This window comes from Delphinus delphis, chromosome 2, assembly GCF_949987515.2.
Source record: "Delphinus delphis chromosome 2, mDelDel1.2, whole genome shotgun sequence".
In the NCBI taxonomy this organism is placed as follows: Eukaryota; Metazoa; Chordata; class Mammalia; order Artiodactyla; family Delphinidae; genus Delphinus; species Delphinus delphis.
In genome coordinates this window covers 138781649-138796877 of record NC_082684.1, presented here as the reverse complement: position 1 = coordinate 138796877, position 15229 = coordinate 138781649, and the positions used below count along the sequence as shown (strand labels likewise).

General features: G+C 47.4%; 1 protein-coding gene across 2 annotated transcripts in view; it reads right to left on the bottom strand.

The window, feature by feature from the left end:
- DAPK2 (death associated protein kinase 2) overlaps window positions 1-665 on the bottom strand; it is a 119163-nt gene extending 118498 nt beyond the window's left edge. For both annotated transcript variants that reach the window (XM_060002904.2, XM_069540473.1), the window contains exon 1: window positions 584-665. The gene's annotated coding sequence lies outside the window, so the exon portion shown is untranslated. The remainder of the gene's footprint in view (window positions 1-583) is intronic.
- Window positions 666-15229: the final 14564 nt, after the last annotated feature.

Below are 15229 nucleotides of genomic sequence, written 5' to 3'. Positions count from 1 at the left end.
ATAGTCGCGTAAACCGTTGACAACACCCTCCTATGCTGGGGTCGAAACCCCAGCCTGCCGCAGACCAACTGGCTGCCCCCCTGCCCACCCTAACTCTGCCCCAGCCCAGGCTCCCGACTGGGACCACAGCTTCATTCTGCCACAGAGAAAGCTGACTGGGTACGGAGCACCCTCCTCGCATCACCTCTTCGCAAGAGGGCGAGAAGGAGGTATGCGAAGCAGATGATGCTGAAAAGATCTGGGCCCTCTCCTCCCGTAAATCTGGGGCCCTCCCCCGCGTCAAGGGGTCCTAACTTGATGGAAGTCTGTCTCCCGTCCTCCCTAGGCGCCAGGTCTGCCAGCCGCTCCCAGCCGGTTCCTCGGGTCACAGTGCCAGACTTCGGAGCGAGCCCTAGGGGCCCAGCGGGCAGTCCCTGAGGTCCAGGGCCGGCCAGAGCACCCAAGGCCAAGGCCGGCCATACCCGGGGGGCGGCGTCAGGGACCGGGCCGCTGACTTGCCCCAGAGCAATTTGCCGCCGCTAGCCCCAGCCCCGAGCCGCGCGCCCTGTCCCGCCCGTCGAGCCCGCAGACGGGCGCTACTCACGGCGGGAGGCTGCGCGGCGCCGGGCGTGGAGGCGCGGTAGGCACGGGGAGCGCGGCCGGGCGCGCTGCTCTCTGCTCTGCTCCGCTCCCTGCGCGGTGGGCGCCCGCCTGCCCGCAGAGCCGCGGATGAGCCGAGAGGGCGGGGCGGCCGGTCCCGTCCCAGGCGCCGGCTGGAGGCGCACCCGGAGGCCCGAGACGGCGCTCGGAGCGCCCCCTACCGGGAGTTCCCTCAGGACAGCTCCCGGGTGAGGGCCGAGAGCCACCCTACCAGGTCGGAGCGTGCACCTCCTGGCCCCTGAGGTTGCCAGGAGAGGGGGCGAGAGCCAGTGGCAAGACCTGGCGTCTTCACGGGCTCTGCTGCTTACGTGATGTGTGGCTGGACAGGTCGGCTAACCTCTCCAAGACTAATCTGGAAACTAATTTAAATGAGCTGATACACTGGATATAGCCTGCCATGATCACTCAGAAAGTGGTATCTCCTTGTCCCCCGCTTCCACCATGAAAGAGGAATTCCCACCAGGGAATATGCCCCTTCCTCCCTCCCAGTCAGAGTGCTCCGACAACGGACAGATTCTTCTGGAAACCTCACCATCCACGGTTCACAGTGGGGTGGGGGCCGAGAGGGGGAGGGACACTTCCCTCCTCACCACCCCACCCCATCCCCTCATCCCCACCCCCACTTGGGAGCAGCCTGGCTTCCGTGCCCCCAGCCCTGCCTGGCACGTTGGTGAAGCCCCACATCACCCCACATCATCACATCAAGGCTTCCCTAATGAAAGACTTGGGAGTGGAGTGCTCCTCTCTTCCTTCTGCCAAAAATCCCGGGAGGAAAAAGGAATGAGAGTGGAGGGGGTGGTGGAAGGACATGGAAACAGAATGTAAGTCAAGTTCAGTGGTCTTATTTCAAGACAAGAGGTTGTTTAGGGAGAATAAATGAAGGCCCCTTCCCAGAGCCTCCATCCCTAATTCATCCAGGGCACTCCTCAAGACAGTCCAAGAGGAAAGGGTGATAGGTTCAGAGTCCTACATTTGGTTCAAAGCTCTGCTCTGCCGTTCCCGGTGTGGGTATAGTCTTGGGCATGGCGCCTGACCTTATTCTTCATCAGTAAAGTAGGTAAACACTCCTTACAGCGTCTAATGGAGCTATTGTGGGACTAAAATGAGACAGAATGTGTAAGATGCACCTAGAGGACCTCTACCTGTGTGAGCAAGCCCCCTGTCCCCTCTTTAGCCTTTCCCGACACTGGGGTACTGAGATGTACAGATCAACCAGCCCTCTCCCACTCCCCAGCTGACTGGTACTTCAGAGTCTGTGACAGCCTCTAGAAAGACCCCGGTGCTTCCTTGTTCATAAACTTGACAACATTCCAGGACAGTGCAGGCTTTGAGCCACCTCTCCCAAGAGCACCAGGCTACCTTGAGAAAGTAATATCCAAGACCAGAGGTGGCTCTCCAAGTCAGTGGCCACAGGAGGACAACCACTGGTGAGGTTTCACCAGCATAAGGAGGCCCTTCATCCTCAGACCATCCTCATACCTCCTCCCCCATTTCCAGTTATCTATTGCTGTGTAACAAACCACTCCAGCCTGTGGCATGAAACAACTCTGTTAGGCTCGTGCCTTGAGGGTCAGAAACACAGAGAGTGCACGGCACGTATGGCTTATCTCTGCTGCACGATGTCTGGGGCTTCAAATGGGGAGACTTCAGTGGGTGGGAGTGACTTGAATGGCTGGGGACTGGAATCATCTGAAGGCTTCTTCCTTCACATGGCCGGTGCCTGTGCTATGATGAATCCAAGGCTGGGCTCAGGCGAGGCTGCGGAGCACCTACTTGTATCCTCTCCATCCCTTCCCCCTGAGTCTCATGCTTAGTACCTAATTTGCAGCCGCAATGTCCCCTTGCCCAAGGCAAAAAGGACATTCTTGAATTTGACACATGGCAAACTAGTCAGAGAATGTCGCAGCTGGAAGTGTCGCTGTCAATCATCCCATCCAGCCAGGTTATTTTTCAGAGGAGGAAACTGAGGCTCAAGGAAGAGAAGTGACTTGCTCAAGGTCACACATCTGGTGAGGGGCAGAGCTAAGATTAGAGCCAGGTCCCCTCCCCATTTGCAGTTTGGTGCTCTTTCCATTCTACTTGCCAAATGCAGTGCCTAGGGAGATACCATCTGGAAATGCATTTTATGCTTGGGGTGGAGTGAGTTCATCAGAACCTCACCTGAGGCTACTGAGCACTGAACATGGGACTGAGGTGGCAGACGGCAGGGAAGGGAAAACCCTGAGGGTGGTGGCAGCGAGGACACCTACTCCAGAATGAAGTCAGGAGGAGGTCCAGGGATTAAGTGCTAAGAATTACCTCAGCCTCAGTCCCTGCGTGGTTCCAAACGTCTCACCTGGCATTTTAAGGCTCCGACCTGCATTTTCCCACTGTGTACGCACATCCTCTTCCCTCTTGTGTGTGCACATCCCGCTTTCCTGCCAGCTTGGGTTATTGGCTGTTCCTGCCTCCATACTTTTGTTTAAGCCATTCCATCACCACCCCCTCATCTCATCCTACAAAATCCAAACCATCCCTCAAGGGCCCTCTCAGGTGACATATCTTCCATGGAAATTTCCTCGAGCTGCCCTCCGGATGCCTTTCTCCCCTGAACCCTACCACTCTTGGTTTGTACCTAATTGGCATTCCCCTTCCTCTATTTTAGTTGTAATTAGTGTCCAGTTCATCTTTGTGCCCATACAATGCCTGACATTCCCAACCCAGTAAAGCCTGTTAAATTGAGTTACTAGAATGTAAATGTCACAAGGTAAGGGACCATAACTGTCTTGTTTTCTATTGTCCCCCAAGGGCACCCAAGTCCCTGGCACTTAATCATATGTCGGATGGAGAGATGTATAATTAAAATTAATAACTGCCACATATTACACTCCAGGAGTTCTCAGCCCTGAATGCACATCAGAATCACACTGGGAGTGTTTTAAAATCCTAATGCTCAGACTGCACCCCACACCGATTACATCAGAACCTCTGGGAGTGGGAGCTGGGCTTCAGTAGTGGTTAAAACTCCCCAGGTGGTTCCAATGCATAGGCTGAGAACCACTTTGTTCATGTCCCAGAGACCTGGGGAAACGAAAGCCTCCTCCATCAACCCACCAAACCACAGACACATCTGAGCACCTGCTTTGTGCAAGACACTCCCCCAGCCTATGAGACTGGTGAGTCACAGGAACCGGAAGCTTCCACAGGATGAGAAGACAAGCCCACGGGGAAGATGGAACCATGGGGGACACTAAAGGGCAATGAAAGTGGGGATAACCTAAGGCACACTTTGGCGCCTGGCAAGTTTACAGAGCCTACCAACCTGCTGACGAGGAGACAAGAGCCAGGACTGAGATGCTGCATGTGTGGGCTGGGGCAGCCGGCACTGGGGTTGGCATAGAGGATGCACGGTGCGAGGGTTAAATGCAGGGCTCCGATGCCGGATGCCTACTGTGGATCCCAACGAGCAACCTACTGTGTGATCCCGGGCAACCTTCTCCTGTTTTTGTTTTGTTTTGGTTTTTGGTTTTTGGGTTTTTTGGCAGCGCCACGCGGCATGTGGGATCTTAGTTCCCTGACCAGGGATTGAACCCGCACCCCCTGCAGTGGAAGTGTGGAGTCTTAACCACTGGACTGCCAGGGAAGTCCCCCAGGGAACCGTCTTGTTCTCTCTGTGCCTCATTATCCCCGTGGGTTCTTGTGACCATTCCATTAGTTACGGATATGTGTGCACTTGGATCAGTGTCCAGCCCATAAGTGCTCAATGAGTATTGCTATGTTTATTGTTCCTTGAATGTCTGGTGTGAGCTCCCCTAGACAAGGAAATGGATCTTATTCATCTTTACACCCCACCCATCCCCAGCCTGGCCCTGAGCAGGTCCAGAACGAGTCAAATGAAGACTGGACTGCCGGCTGGTTGACAGTGGGTCCAGCGCTGACAGCTTTCTTATGCTATCAGGACAGGCCAGGAGAGGACACAGCTGGCTCCTCCCCAGCTGGCTAGCCCCCTGGGTAGAAGGCAGGCAGGAAGCCTCCTCCTCTCAGTGGTGGCCAGTGGCCTGGTTCCTCAGTCCTTCCCAGCCCTCTGTACCCTGCCCTGTGCCCTCTACTCTCCCACGCCCAGCCAGGCAGGGTCAGGGTGTGGGGCAGACTTGGCCGCCCTTCCTGCTTCCTCCCTCAGGAGGCCCGCTGGCTCTTGCAAACAGAGGTGGATGCTTCCACCTCTAGCCTGGCTGGACTCAGCAAGGCCTTGACCCCACCGTAAGGATAAGGGAGGGGAGGGGAGGAGAGATTGAAAGGGGCTGGGGCATGGGAGGCCTTGCCTTTCCCTGGAAGCCCTAGACAATGGGGATTTCCTGGGCACAAGGGCGCACCCATTGGTTCTGCAAACATTCAAGGGCACCCCCTGGGGCTAGGTGCTGGTGGAGGAAGAATAGACTTAATGCCTGGTCAAGTGTCAGGTCTACTCCAGCAGGCATCACGAGGTGCCTTAAGGTAAGGAGAGCCTTGACTCAAATGTGAAAGAAGAGAACCAGGAGAGTAGGGGATGGGGTGAGTGAAGGATGGCACATTAGGTGGGAGTAGCTGTGTATACAAAGGGCTGAAGGTATGAAACCACCTGCCATTTACTGCCTCAACTCCCACCTGAGCCAGCACAGGGGTCACATGGTGGGATCATGATCCAGGCACATGCTATCTCCTTCTGTTTAGGCAGAGGTTGGTGACACGGGCACTGGGTGCTTGGCCAGGGACCCCAAACAATGCCCACTTTTAGGGCTATGAATTCCACCATCTCCTTCTCTAGGCTCAGGAATAAGACAGGCCTATTTATATTCCTGTTCAGCCACTTTCTGGGCAAGTCACTTCCCCTTCTGAGCCTCAGTTGCATCATCTGTAAAATGGGAATAATTACACCTTTCTCTCAGGACCAGACAAAATACTTGAGAAAGCACTGCCACAAATGGCAGCTTCCCTCCCAAAACAGATGGTTGCCAGGACTTCCCTGGCGGTCCAGTGGTTAAGACTCCGCGCTTCCACTGCAGGGGGCGCATGTTCTATCCTGGTCAGGAAACTAAGATCCCACATGCTGCGCAGTATGGCCAAAACAAAAAAAAACAGATGGTTCCCTCTCTCAAGACAGTCTGTCACCTTTGCCCTATCTCTCCAGCCACGTTGTTCCTCCTTCTGTCTCTGAAATACTTTCTTCCTTTCCCCTCCATTTATCCAAGGCTCAGCTCAATTCCAGCCTCATTCATTTTTCAAACATTTCCTGGTGCACATCCTGGGCCAGGCTCTGAGAGAAATGAGGCACAGGCCCTGCCCTCCAGGGGCCTCAAAGCCAAGCAGAGGAGATATCCTGGGAATAGATGCCAGAATCCCATGTTCTGGGGCAAGCCAGACAGAGCCCCAAGGGTGCCCAGAGGTGCCTGAATGCCTGGGGGGCAGGGTAGAGAGGCATCTCTAAGGAGAGAACTCTTCCTAGGTGGCACAGTCATATCTGCTGAGCTGAAGTTAGGATTTCACTTCCCTGTGTTTGTTAACAACCCCTGCCCTCCTTCTCCACATCCTTCTCCTGTCATCCTTCTTTTTGCTGGTAATGTGGTCGGACCCATCAGAGGCCTGTGGTAGATCCATGAGGGAAGAATGGGAGGAGAGCATTTCTTCCCCACCTTCCTCTGAAGAGGAACTTCAGGGCCAGACCTGGTCAGTCCGCGGGTGTCTCCTTCCACACGTCTGGAGGATCCCTGACCTCCGTGTAGCTGGCCTTCCTATTCCGCGGCACGTCATTGGATATTAAAACCATTGAGTGGCACTTCCCTGGTGGCGAGGTGGTTAAGCTCTGTGCTTCCATTGCAGGGGGCACAGGTTTGACCCCTGGTCAGGGAACTAAAATCCCACAAGCCACATGGCACAGCGAGAAAAAACAAACAAACAAACAAAACCCCCCAAAAAAAGAAAAACAAAAAACACTGATTGAGGGCTTCCCTGGTGGCGCAGTGGTTGAGAGTCCGCCTGCCGATGCAGGGGACATGGGTTCATGCCCCGGTCTGGGAGGATCCCACATGCCGCGGAGCGGCTGGGCCCGTGAGCCATGGCCGCTGAGCCTGCGCGTCCGGAGCCTGTGCTCCGCAACGGGAGAGGCCACAACAGTGAGAGGCCCGCGTACCGCAAAAAAAAAAAAAAAAAAAAAAAAAAAAAAAAACTGATCGAAACATTGTTGGAGAACAGGATGCTCACAGGGTCTCTTAAGTATCTCCTCACAGACTTACTCATTAATGACAAAGAGGAAAGGGTACTTTGACAACAGAGGAATCTGGCAGATAGCACCTTAATAAAAAGTCCACATTTAACATCAGTAAAAATGGAACAAGAAAGATATAACATCATCTATGTGGTACTCCTTCCAAAAATGTAGAGGCTGAAACTAATCATGAGGCAACAATCAGACAAATCCAGACTGAGAGACATTCTGCAAAACAACTCACCTGGACTCTTTAAAAATATTAGCGCCGTGAAAGAAAAACAGGACTGTTCTACATTAAAGGGGGCTGAAGAGACATAGCAACTCAGGGCAATGTGTGATGAGTGATTGGATCCTGGATTTTAAAAACGTTAAAAGGGATACGATTGGACAATTGTGGGAATCTGAATATGGATGTTTTATTACATAATCATATCAGCGCTACATTTTCTGAGTGGGAGGATTATATTGCGGTTATGGAAGAGAATGTCCTTCCTTTTGGGTCATGCATGTTGAGGTGTTTTGGGGAGAAGTAGCATTATGTTTGTAACTGTTCTTCAAATGGTTCAGCAAAAAGAATATGTATATGTGTAGAGTGAGGGAAAGCTGAACAGTTGATAAATCTAGGTGAATTCTTGCAACTTCTCTGTAAGTTTGAAATTTTTCAAAATCAAAAGTTGGGGAAAGTAAAACATAATATTTATTATGGTAATTAGCAGAAAAACTACAACTAAAAATTGTTCAGAGTGGTAGTCATTGGGGAGTAACACTGGAGTGGGTGGAAAGGGAGACTTCTAGCTTTCATTTTATATTTTTTGGACGTTTTTTTGGTTTTGCTGTTTCTATATTTCTTCTATGATCAAAGAAAACTAGGTTAATCAATAAAATATCTACAACAGAGGTTGCTCTGAGAATAGCATGCTTGTGTCAGTGGAGGTCCCTTCATTGCAGAAAAGAATTAATTAATATTGTGTTTAGTACCCATTAATGCTCATTAAGCCTTTAGACCTACTAATGAGTGCTGAAGTTCTTAGAACTCAGTCAGTCTTCCTCAGCCTCATTTCTACTCAGCAATAGCACTTATTAAAGGGCATTGTATTCTTTATTTTATTTTATTTTATTTTTTTTGCAGTACGCGGGCCTCTCACTGTTGTGGCCTCTCCGATTGTGGAGCACAGGCTACAGACGCGCAGGCTCAGCAGCCATGGCTCACGAGCTCAGCTGCTCCACGGCATGTGGGATCTTCCCAGACTGGGGCACGAACCCTTGTCCCCTGCATCGGCAGGCGGACTCTCAACCACTGCGCCACCAGGGAAGCCCAGGGCATTGTATTCTTTTCTTAAATCTTGCTAAAAGAAAAAAATATTGAAAGACCACCCACAGAATGGGAGAAAATATTTGCAAACAAAGCGACCAACAAGGGATTAATCTCCAAAATATACAAACAACTTATCCAGCTGTATATCAAAAAAACAAACAACCCAATCAAAAAATGGGCAGGGAACTTCCCTGGTGGACCAGTGGGTAAGACTCCACGCTTCCAATGCAGGGGGCCTGGGTTTGATCCCTGGTCAAGGAACTAGATCCCAAATGCATGCTGTAACTAAGACCTGGTGCAACCTAAATAAATAAATAAATAATTTTTTAAAAAATGGGCAGAAGATCTAAATAGACATTTCTCCAAAGAAGACACACAGATGGCTAAAAAGCACATGACAAGATGCTCAACATAGTTAATTATTAAGAAAATGCAAATCAAAACTACAATGAGGTACCACCTCACAGCAGTCAGAATGGCCATTGTTAAAAAGTCTACAAATAACAAATGCTGCAGAGGGTGTGGAGAAAAGGGAACCCTCTTACGCTCTTGGTGGGAATGTAAGTTGGTGCAGCCACTATGGAAGACCGTATGGAATATCCTCAGAAAACTAGAATAGAACTACCGTATGATCCAGCAATCCCACTCCTGGGCATATATCCAGAGAAAACCATAATTCAAAAAGCTGCATGCACCCCAATGTTCACTGCAGCACTATTTACAATAGCCAAGACATGGAAGCAACCTAAATGCCCATCAACAGAGGAATGGATAAAGAAGATGTGGTACATATATACAATGGAATATTACTCAGCCATAAAAGAGAATGAAATAATACCATTTGCAGCAACATTGATGGACCTAGAGATTATCATACTAAGTGAAGTAAGTCAGACAAAGACAACTATCATATGATATCACTTATATGTGGGCTCTAAAAAAACTATACAAATGAACTTATTTACAAAACAGAAACAGACTTCGAAAACAAACTTATGGTTACCAAAGGGGAAATGTTAGGGGGAGGGATAAATTAGGAGTTTAGGATTAACATATACACACTACTATATATAAAATATGTGATCAACAAGGACCAACTGTATAGCACAGGGAACTCTACTCAATATTCTGTAATACCCATATGAGAAAAGAATCTGAAAAAGAATGGATATATGTGTATGTATAACTGAATCACTTTGCCGTACACCTGAAACTAACACAACATTGTAAATCAACTATACTCCAATATAAAATAAAATAATTAAATTTTACAAAAGAAAAAATTTTGCTAAGAGTAATCATCACTAATGTGGAGACATATGAAGATGTAAATATCCTTCAGAAAAGGATGAAAATGACAAAATGAATAGAATCATATCTTGATTTTTATGTCCTATTTTTTTTTTACCAGTTCCTTGTCAATCTACCCAGCCCCTATTTTAGTCTACAAAATATTTAAGGAAGCTAGAAAGTTTCACATTCTATTCTATCTTTCAATTCATTTTGATCAGTGCGGAGAAATGACTTGCCTGAATCAAACGCTGACTATTGGTCAACCTTAATTGGAAACCAGGCCACTTTCCATATATCCTAACCACATAGCCTTGACTCTGATTCTCCCATGCTATGTGAGTGTGAACAGGTCACTCAACATCTCCTGGCCTCCATTTTCTTACCTAGAAAATCAGATAGTAGGATTAGGTTAACACGGAGTTGGCCCCCATGATCCCTGATAGTAGCCATGTATTCCACTTGGAGAAATGAAGGTTCAGCAAAGCTCTGCAACTTGGTAAGATTCACCCTTTGAGGCAACCTTGAGCTTGGCACACGTATTCATTTCATATTCTGACTCATCTGAACAGACCTTACCTTAATGTAGCCAAGGAACACAATGTGACAGCTTCGGGAATCCAGCAACAAGGAAACTCAGCTGATGTGAGGCAGTTTAGTTCAATTAGCTTAATCAGAACAACAGCAACGACAAAGACCTAAGAACCATAACATCCCTTACAAAAAAGAGAACAACTAATAAGCTTTCCTAAAGGGTCATAATCATTTTTAATTCTGCAAGAATCAACGGATTAGTGACCTCGGACCAAGCTCAACATTAATCACTCCTGTGGTTGTTAATGATGTAAATGAAACCTTGGAAGCTCCAGAAAGCCAGCATCCACTGTGGTAGGTAGAAAGTTAAAACCAGAAGGTGCCTTAGAGATTATCTAACACCTTATTTAATAGAAGGAAGAAGGAGGCCAAAAGAGGGGAAGTGACTTTTACCCAAGTTTACACGTGTTCAGGGAGGGGCCAGGATTAAAGTTCAGGCCTCCTGACCCCTAGGCCGGTGGGCATTCCTCGTAGGAAATGCCAAAGACCGAGGTCCTTGGTAAAGCTGAATCCCCTCATTATGACCAAGGTGAGCCTGAAATAATTCAACAAGAAAACACTGTGGGAGACAAAGGGAGCATCTAAAGAAGATAGGAAATATTAGAAAACACATTCATGACAACCAAGAATATGAACAGTGTGCTACAGAACTAGCCCCCAGGAGTTTGGATAAAATCAAAGGAAACTTCCCCAAAAGGGAAAGTACATTTTATTTTATTTATCTCCCACCTTAATATATATATATATTTTCAGACTTCCCTGGTGCGCAGCGGTTAAGAATCCACCTGCCAATGCAGGAGACACGGGTTTGAGCCCTGGTCCGGAAGATCCCACGTGCCGCAGAGCAAGTAAGCAGAAATTGAAACAAGATGTAGAGAACAAACGTATGGACACCAAGAGGGGAAAGTGGCGGGGGTGGTGGTGGTGTGATGAATTGGGAGATTGGGATTGACATGTATACACTGATGTGTATAAAATGGATGACTAATAAGAAAACAAAAATGCAAACCATATATGGTTTTTATACAATTTAAATAAAAACTCTGATTTGTAAAGGAAGATTATACAGCTTTTGAGGACATGGGTTGGAATACTTTTTAAATGTAATTAATCTAAAATAAGCCAGGCAGAGGGAGACAAATACTGCATAGAATCACTTATATGTGAAATCTTAAAAAAAAAAAAAAAAGTCGAAGGCTAGAAACAGAGCAGAAAAGTGGTTGCCAGGGCAGGGCGGGGGGGGCGGAAATAAGGAGAGGTTGGTAACAGGGTACAAAGTTTCAGTTATAAGATGAATAAGGTCTGAGGATCTAACGAAAAACATGGCGACTGTAGTGATAACACTGTATTGTATAATTGAAATTTGCTGAAAGAGTAGAACTTAAATGTTCTAACCTCCCCCCCAAAAAGGATAAATATGTGAGGTGATGGATGTGTTAATTAATGAGATGGGTGGGATCCTTTCACAATGTACACATACATCAAATCACCACAATGTACATTTTAAACGTCTTGTAATTTTATGTCAATTATACCTCAATAAAGCTGAAATAATAGGTCAAAAAATAATAATAATACCCAATATTAATTAGTGCAGGACAGGGACACAAACCCCCATTCTTGGTAAGATATTAATTGGTACAATTTCTTCAGAAGGCAATTCAGCAACCAATATGTGTCAGAAGTGTCAAAATTACCATAACCTTTGGCATCGTTAATTCCACATCCGAGAAAGGCTTCTGTGATAATCACCCGTCAGAACAAAGGCGCAGACTGCAATGCTCCCAGTGTGATGCAGCCCAGTCAGAGTGGTGGTGAGTGTGCCCTGAGGGCGCCCTTAGGCAGATCCCTGGCGGGGGCAGAGAACACCCAGGACAGCTGACATCAGGGCTCTTCAAGAAGTCTTTCTCTTCAACGACCAACTGGAAACCTGGAAGCCCGCGCTTTGCTGCCATCTAGTGGTTCCGAAGTAACAGCACCCAGCCAGGGAGGAAAGTTGCTGCCTCCAAGCACCAAGGGGCTTTCTCTTCTTTTTTTGTGGCCTGCGGGATCTTAATTCCCCAACCAGGAATTGAACCCGGGCCACGGTAGTGAAAGTGTCGAGTCCTAACCACTGGAAAACCAGGGAATTCTCTCTCTCCTCTATTTTTATTTAACAGACACTAATAAAGCATTTACTATGTTTCAGGCATTGTGCTCAGCACTTATAAGCATTCCTTCTTAATCCTCATACCAGTCCTATGAAATATCATCCTCATTTTACAGATGAGGGAACTAAGGTACTGAGAGGTTAGGTAACTTGGCCAAGGTCATACAGTGGCTAAGTTCTCGATTAGAATGAGGTGGCATGTTGGCAGCAGGGCCTGTCCTCTGAACCACCTCCATTGTGAGGCTCAAAGGTCTGTGTGATACTAATAGCCCTTAGAGAGAACTTTATAGCCCACACAGCAACTGCTATCCTCCCCCTTCCCCTAGCTCATCTCTCCCAAACAAGTTCACACAGGGACTGAGTTCACCTCTGCCCTATAGGCAGCCTAACCTGAGTCAAAGACAACCACTGGCCCAGGCGAGATCCAGCGGTTTTTTTAACATTTTAATTATAAAATATTTTATATATTAAAAAGATGTAAAAAATAACAGATACTCAGCACCCACCTGCAGCTTAAAAAATAGAGTTGTTTCTAGTAGTGCTGTGTCAGTGATAAGGTTCATCCCTCATGGTTCACTGGCTTGTTTTCTGTCGTTGTATTAACACGAGGGACACCAACTGGGCTATGAATGCAAGGCCTCTATTACAGCAATCCTTCCCCTTCCTAAAAGAGAGTCCTCCCCTAATTACAGTTAACTGTATCCTGCTCCTGCTGGAGACATCAGCAGTTTGGGTCACACAGCAGTTGCTCCACAGTGGAGCTGAGAAAGCTTCTGATTACTTAACTAGATAGTGACTCCCAACCAAGGCTGTGAACCCCTGGGCTCTGAGGAGTTCTTAAAGGAATGGGAGCCCAAGGGCTCAGCTAGCATGATTTAGAGACCAGGATTATTTACTCCTTAGCAAATCCATGAAAGTGCTGGAATCACTTGCAAAGTTTCATGTGAGTGTCTCTTTTCTCTAGGGAAAGGGTCCATTCCATATCTTTTATAAGATTTTTAAAGAGGTCTGAGACCTTCCAAAAAGGTTAAGAATCATCCCTACAGATCAGGAGCTGGCAAATGACCCACAGGCCAAATCCAGCCCAATGCTTGCTTTTGTACAACCCACAAGCTAAGGATGGTTTTTATGTTTTTAAGTGGTTGAAAAAAATCAAAAGAAGAATATTTCACTACATAAAAATTTTAAGAAATTCAAATCTGTGTCCATAAATAAATGTTTGTTGGAACACAGCTATGCTCATTTACATATTGTCATGGCTGCTTTTTGTGCTACAAAAGCAGGGTTGAATAGTTGCAACAGAGATGCAACGCTTGAAATTTTACTATCTGGCCCTTCTCTGAAAAAATTTGCTGACCCTGCCAGCAAACACATTTTGTGAATTTACGGACCTCTATTTTTCACTTGTATGTAGATGCTGTTACGGTTGATAAAGTACAAACTCATTTAAATATAATATTAATGTAGTGGACATTAGTCATCAGACTACCTTAACCCTCTTGATGTATTTGAGCAATTCCTACCATGTAAGTCTTGCTGGGAGATAGACGGACTCCTCATACAGGCCAGATACTCCTTTCTCCTCTCTCCCTGGCAGCCAGGACATGGACATGGGACTTGGGATCAGTCCATTAGAGACCCCATCTAGGACTTTGCAGCTGGAGTGAGTCACACAAAATAGCAGGGATAGAAGAGATATCATTCTGACAGTAGCAGCGAGTACAGCAGTTACAGCTAACTTCAAAGAGCAGCAGGGCCAGCAGGATGGGGGTGCCTGCAGCAGTGACACATTTCTGGTTGTACCATCACTGGTTTCCTCACCAGACAGTCCCTTAAGGGATGATTTTGTCTTTGGTTCTGGTTGACTAGCCTCCATGTCTGCCTGGCTAGGACAAGCTCAGACACTAGACGGGACAGCCTGCATCACTCACTGCCTGCAGGGAAGAGGGGGCTGAATGCAGAGGTTGGTAAGCATGAACTGAAGGAAGACAGACAATGGCTGATCCATCTTTGTATCCTTAGCACCTAAGACAGTGCCTGATACTTAAAAAGTGCTAAGTATCTGTTGGTGAGAGCACCAGTGAGTAAGTGCTTGAGTTGGTAAGAGCATACACTAGGGATCTCTGACTTCAATCGACTCCAGCCACCTGAAACTGGCAATGAGACTTTCATGTATCAGGGTTTCATTAGAAGATATAAAGACAGCCCTACTCTTTAAGCCCTAGATAAGGCTCCAGGGATGAGAAACGGTCAGTACTTGGGGGTCAATGTGTATTTGACCCTGGTCTGTGAGCCTCAGAGCCCACTCAGATGATGTTTGTCGTATCTTGTAGAGGCAGACAGCTGGTCAAAAAGCATTTGCGTGTGCACGTGTGCAGTGGGTGGGAGAATTCGGGACAGGGCGTTTACCAGGTACTATTAGCTCTTGCCCTGGATGGCAGACTTCCATGAAGCGGGAAACTTAGTGCTGGTCCTAAGGACCTTTCCAGTGGATTTGTAATTTAGAAAGAAGTGATTACCATGATGACTAAAAATCAGCAATATTTTATTACTTCTGGATCTATTTATGTATGCTGGATAACCAATTTTTAAAGATCTGGGAAGAAAGAGAGGAGCCAATGAGAGCTTTCAAAGCAAAAGATTAAGAATCGAAAAAAAAAAAAAAAAAGAATCGACAGTGACATTGCCACAAAGCTGGTGCTCTGATGCCACAATGTTAGTGGTTTTTCTCAAGAGAGGAAGATCACGGGGATGAAGCTCTGCTGGGGTATTCCCACAGTGCAGAGCCTCAGCAAAAGCCAAGAAGGTTTGGGGTTTTTTTTTAATTAATTTATTTTTAATTTATTTATTTTTGGCTGTGTTGGGTCTTCGTTGCTGCGCGCGGGCTTTCTCTAGTTGGGGCAAGCGGGGGCTTCTCTTCGTTGTGGTGCGTGGGCTTCTCATTGTGGTGGCTTCTCTTGTTGTGGAGCACGGACTCTGGGTGTGTGGGCTTCAGTAGTTGTGGCACGTCGGCTCAGCA